The 6,000-nt window shown below is 44.2% G+C and overlaps 1 pseudogene across 1 annotated transcript in view; it reads right to left on the bottom strand.

The window, feature by feature from the left end:
* LOC308157013 (multiple epidermal growth factor-like domains protein 11) overlaps positions 1–6,000 on the bottom strand; it is an 80,598-nt pseudogene that overhangs the window by 70,019 nt on the left and 4,579 nt on the right. The window contains exon 4 of the transcript in view: positions 1,731–1,823. The product of the transcript in view is annotated as a multiple epidermal growth factor-like domains protein 11 (transcript). The remainder of the gene's footprint in view (positions 1–1,730; positions 1,824–6,000) is intronic.

Genomic DNA, 6,000 nt, shown 5'->3' with positions numbered 1-6,000 from the left:
ATGGCAAATGCTGTCGTAATCAGCTGAGAAGGCTGAGAATGTGCACGTCAAGTGTGTGTGTGTGTGTGTGTGTGTGTGTGTGTGTGTGTGTGTGTGTGTGTGTGTGTGTGTGTGTGTGCATTATCAAGACTAATGTGATGGAACCAATACAAACACAGAGGCCATGTTGTCGGGCAGGTTGGATTGCAGTCTGTGGTGTGTCATCAGAGTGCTGCACTATCAGAGATGAAAGGTAGCTAACGTGACTTAGGAGAGGGAGAGAGGGGTGGGGGGTCAGGGGTCAGGGGTCAGGGGATAGAGAGGAAGGTTGAATTTCATTTGATATCCCCTTTTCTGGGTCAATATTATTCTACACAAACACATTCGAAGACAGAGAGAGACGGACATTTCTGAACGGTGAAATCATTATGTACACAAATACATAATAGTATTTGTATAGTAGTCGAATAAAAGCTGAGACTCTTTAACCTCATTGGATTCGAAATCCAAACATTTGGTGTGTCGAGCCAAAAGAAGAAAAAGAAATACTTCACCCTCCAGTTACTTGGGCACACTGGGGCACTGTAGCAAAACAGACAGGGATATAGTGAGAGATGGACTGAGTTTTTGTTTACCTCTCACCCCTCTTTCACCCCTCTTTCACCCCTCTCTCATCCCTCTCTCACCCCTCTCTCCTATCTCTCTCCCCCCTCTTCAAACAAAGACATTACTGGCCCGTCGATAGCTTCCCTCTCACCTATGTAGCGTACCCTTTAACCGGTGATAAATACATCAAACCTCCACCTCTGCCTCTGCCTCTGCCCCCGCCTGCTCCCTAGGTCCCTCAGCAGCAATAAAGACAGGTAAACAATGGAGGATAAGAGAAAGAGAGGGGAGAGAAGGGGGAGGGAGGGGGGCCAATAGCTCTGGGAGGGCAGAGGTCAACTCTGCTGGACGCTGGGCATCAACAACTTGAGAACCATTAAAAGGAAAGATGAGCTGATGGTGTGTATGTTGTGTCTTTAGGGAGTGTAAGTGGTGTGTGTGAGTGTGTGTGTGTGTGTGTGTGTGCGTGTGTGTGTGTGTATGTGTGTGTGTGTGTGTGTGTGTGTGTGTGTGTGTGTGTGTGTGTGTGTGTGCGTGCGTGCGTGCATGCGTGCGGTATCATCTTTTACAGGGGTTCCCAACCTTTTTCAACTGAAGCTCACCCCCATTTCACACCTAATTAAATTAGCGAAAGAAAGGAAAAATATGTTGTATTTTCTATATGACATACTGGACTCAAGGTGTTTGGTGTCCTGGTATCAATCTGTTCAGTTTCAAGCTGTCATTAGCCTGTTTTCTCTGTAAAAAAAGACGAACACTCTGGCCAGGTCATGGATAATGCCTCAAATGTATAAAGGGGTAGGAGTGGCCAGTAGATAGTGAGTTGGACTGATCAGAACTTCATGAGTTCAAATCCCACCTGGGAACATCACCACTAGTATGCCCTTGAGTGAGGCACTTAGCCCTAAGTTACTCCAGGGGGAATGTCCCTGTAATCTCTAATTGTAAGTCGCTTTGGATAAAAGCGCCTGCTAAATGGTTACAAATGTAAAAAAAAAAAAAGTTTCATGTAAGGCCTCCTGTTCCTCAGGTTGGGATCCACAGCTTCAGAGGTTTCATAGGAGTCTGAGTGGTTATGGAGGTTTCATAGGAGTCTGAGTGGTTATGGAGGTTTCATAGGAGGAGGAGAGTTAATGGAGACTCACCACTGGAGCAGTCCACTCCTCCCCAGCCTGGCTCACACTGACACGTATCTGGAGACACACACCGACCATGGGCGCACTCCTCTGTGCACAACGCTGGGGGAGAGAAGAGGGACACATGTCACACACACACACACACACACACACACACACACACACACACACATCAGTGTTGTGGCTGGTGGAGGGCCAAATCAGAGGACGGGATCAGTGTAATGCATGGAATAGAATGTGGGTTTGATACCATTCCTTATTCCATTCCATGCATTACAATGAGACTGTCCTCCAATTTCTACCTCCACTACCCTCCCCTGATTTACTGTATACTATAGGGATGAATATGAATACGTTATTGCCCAATTGAATGTGGCTTCCGGTATAAACCATGCCCACTTCCGGTCTTCTATCCGAATACAGATACAGATAATCAAGGCAATATGCTTTTTTTTTGTCTGACTGCACTAGTTTTAAGATATTTTACTTGTTTTAAGTAAATCCTGGGAAGAAAATTGGCATGAAAATGTCCTGTTGGCACATCATTTGGCTTATTTTAAGTAATTTTATTTTGTTCTTGTTTTTAAGAGCTGACTTTTGGGATTGTACATGTCAAAATCCTGACAGCTACTGTACAAAGCTCTACTCTGACTCTGCTGCAGCTGTGGAATGAGAACACTAAGGAAGCCTGCATGTGTACCTGTGTTGTACATAACTTAACCAAGGTGACCCAAGCAGCTGAGTGGAAACAGCTTGTCTTATCTCCCGTAGAACAACATTCAGTATGGAGACAGAGGGAGGAGTAGAGAGAGGGAAGAGAGGAGAGAGGGAGGAGGAGAGAGAGGGAAGAGTGGAGAGAGGGAAGAGGGGAGAGGGGGAAGAGGGGGGAGAGGGAAGAGGGGAGGGAGGTAAGAGCAGGTTCTGATTAAAATCAGCAGTAGCCTTGTATTAGCATGGATGGAGGAGGGAGAGAGAGAGAGGAGGGAGGGAGGGAGAGGGAGAGGGAGGGAGAGAGAGAGAGACCACAGTTTAATAGAATGAGAACTACGACAATCTGAGAGACTACTGCGTCAAAACAATTATCCCATTGATCGTTGATCACCATTTTAGAAAACAGTCTGTTCATGTCAAAATGAATCCCCTGTATTCAGATACAAAATGTATTGCATACACGAACAGCCATTTATCACAAGGACTTTTAGGATCATTTATAAATGATCAAACAACACAGTCATTTCTGTAGAGAGTTGCTAAGCATGTCATCTGAGTAAGTGTGAGAAAAAGATAAGGCATTTGGACATACTTCCATCAAATTAATCACACAACATCAGGATAATTGCCACTATATTACTTTTACCAACAGTATTGCCCTCTTCTTTCAGATAATCAGTCACCTAAAAAGTCATCACTTTTATTCTTCCCTAATAACTCAACGTGAACGTGGAGAATGAACGACCCCATGGGATGATAACAGATGACAGATGACAGGGTGTTTTCATGGGATGATAACAGATGATCAGGGTGTTTTCATGGGATGATAACAGATGACAGATGACAGGGTGTTTTCATGGGATGATAACAGATGACAGATGACAGATGACAGGGTGTTTTCATGGGATGATAACAGATGACAGATGACAGATGACAGGGTGTTTTCATGGGATGATAACAGATGACAGATGACAGGGTGTTTTCATGGGATGATAACAGATGACAGATGACAGATGACAGGGTGTTTTCATGGGATGATAACAGATGACAGATGACAGATGACAGGGTGTTTTCATGGGATGATAACAGATGACAGATGACAGGGTGTTTTCATGGGATGATAACAGATGACAGATGACAGATGACAGATGACAGGGTGTTTTCATGGGATGATAACAGATGACAGATGACAGATGACAGGGTGTTTTCATGGGATGATAACAGATAACAGATAACAGGGTGTTTTCATGGGATGATAACAGATGACAGGGTGTTTTCATGGGATGATAACAGATGACAGATGACAGGGTGTTTTCATGGGATGATAACAGATAACAGATAACAGATGACAGATGACAGATGACAGGGTGTTTTCATGGGATGATAACAGATAATAGATAACAGATGACAGGGTGTTTTCATGGGATGATAACAGATAACAGATGACAGATAATAGATGACAGGGTGTTTTCATGGGATGATAACAGATGACAGGGTGTTTTCATGCACCTCAGACTAAAGGCTGCAGCGTCCTTCTCTCTCCTGTTGTCACGGTTTCATTGAAGAATTAATGTGTGAGAGGAGAGGCAGAGCAACAGGGAGAGGGAGAGAGAGAGGGGTGGTAAAGGAATTATAGATACAGCATGATGGATAGAGGGAGACGGAGACAGAGAGAGAGAGAGAGAGAGAGAGAGAGAGAGAGAGAGGGAGGGAGGGAGAGAGAGACAAAGACAGAAAGAGATAAAGAGAGAGAGAGTACATTTACATCTACTTTACATCTGTCAATTGCACACAGTTAGATGGTGGTGGCTAAAGAAAGGCACTCAAAGCCAGTTTATTTGATAAAAGCTGGAGCCGGTTTTGAATAATAATCTCAAAGTACTGTCTATTTCAGAGGAATGAGTTAATCTCATACATGAAATCAGCAATTCAGCTTCAGATATAAATGGGCAGCTTGAAAACATTGGCACATGAAAAGATTATTTGATAAGATAAAGTCATCAGTGATGGAAATAATTATGTTATTACCTCTGAAAATGTGTTTTAGGATTGACACTAAGATTGGAGCGGTTAAGGAAGACCAAAAGGGAAAAGAACATAAAAAAGGCAGACCACCATATGGGTCAAACACAATGACCAGAGGCAGATGGATTCACCCAAATCAAACAGCACTCTGTTCTGACACCCTCTCTCTCTACACACACACACACACACACACACACACACACACACACACACACACACACACACACACACACACACACACACACACACACACACACAGTTATTCTCTCCCATCCACCTCACAGAAACTTAATCCCCCCCCAAAAAACGTTACAGCCTTTGAACTATTAAGCACGTCGTAACAAAGTTGACGGGTAGAAGAAAAAAAAAAGAAAATTCAAATGGAGAATCTTTTTTTTAAAGTCTCCTCATCTTACTGCTCATTAAAAGTGAAATGTAAAATATACTTTGGATTACAGCCAAGTACTTTCATAAACCTCCCCTCCGACTCATTTACAAGCATGTATCAATGGCTTGTCGGCATTAATATTACATCATACACGGCAGGAGAAGGGCTTCTGCCTGAGTAGTCTGGCTGTGATGTCTGACAGCAGTAGGGGGAATTGAACCCCTCTGTCAGCACTCCACCGACTATTACTGATTTGAGCAGCTAGTCGGCAACTTTTCAATCAGTCTGGAGCTGTAGAACGCTATCCCATGGATCAACACTAACTAAGTCTGACTCACTTTAGCCCACAGGCAGACAGAGAGACAGGCAGAGAGGCAGATAGACAGACAGACACTTTTATAGTCCAACTAAAGCAATATTTTGGATGAGTATAAGCACAGTAGAGTCAAATTAGAGCACACACACACACACACACACACACACGCGCGCACACACACACACACACACACACACACACACACACACACACACACACACACACACACACTTCTGTAGTCCAACTAAAGCAATATCTTCATGAAGTCAGAAGTGCAATCATCCCCAGAGCAGAACAGACCAGAGCAGAACAGACCAGAGCAGAACAGACCAGACAAGAGCAATGGGAAGCAGATACAAGAAGGATTAATAGCACCTAAAGGCGACAACAAGAGGCTTAATTCCAGTTTATTGTCTGTGTGCGAAGAACTAAACACATCGCTCCATGTTAATCCCCTCTGGTGAAGAGCAGCAGAACAGCAAGACATTAACACCAGGGAGAAAAGAGAGGGGAATGTATGGAGAGAGAGAGGGAGAGCGGGAGAGAGAGAGAGAGAGAGAGAGAGAGAGAGAGAAAGAGAGAGGGAGAGAGAGAGAGAGAGAAAGAGAGAGGGAGAGAGAGAGAGAGAGGGAGAGAGAGAGGGAGAGAGAGAGATAGAGAGAGAGAAAAAGAGAGAGAGGGAGAAAGACACAGAGAGAGAGAGAAATGGGAGAGCAGGAGAAGAGAGAGAGGGGGGGTAATATCAACTACAGGGGGAAAAAGCAGCTTTTTGTCTGTGGGGTCTTTGAGCAGCGATTCCGTTAATTAAAGCCTCCTGCCTCTAGGTCATAAACACATCA

The sequence above is a fragment of the Nansenia antarctica genome (genome assembly GCF_963989245.1).
Source record: "Nansenia antarctica genome assembly, chromosome: 5".
Lineage (NCBI taxonomy): Eukaryota > Metazoa > Chordata > Actinopteri > Argentiniformes > Microstomatidae > Nansenia > Nansenia antarctica.
This window is presented reverse-complemented; position numbering and strand designations above follow the sequence as displayed.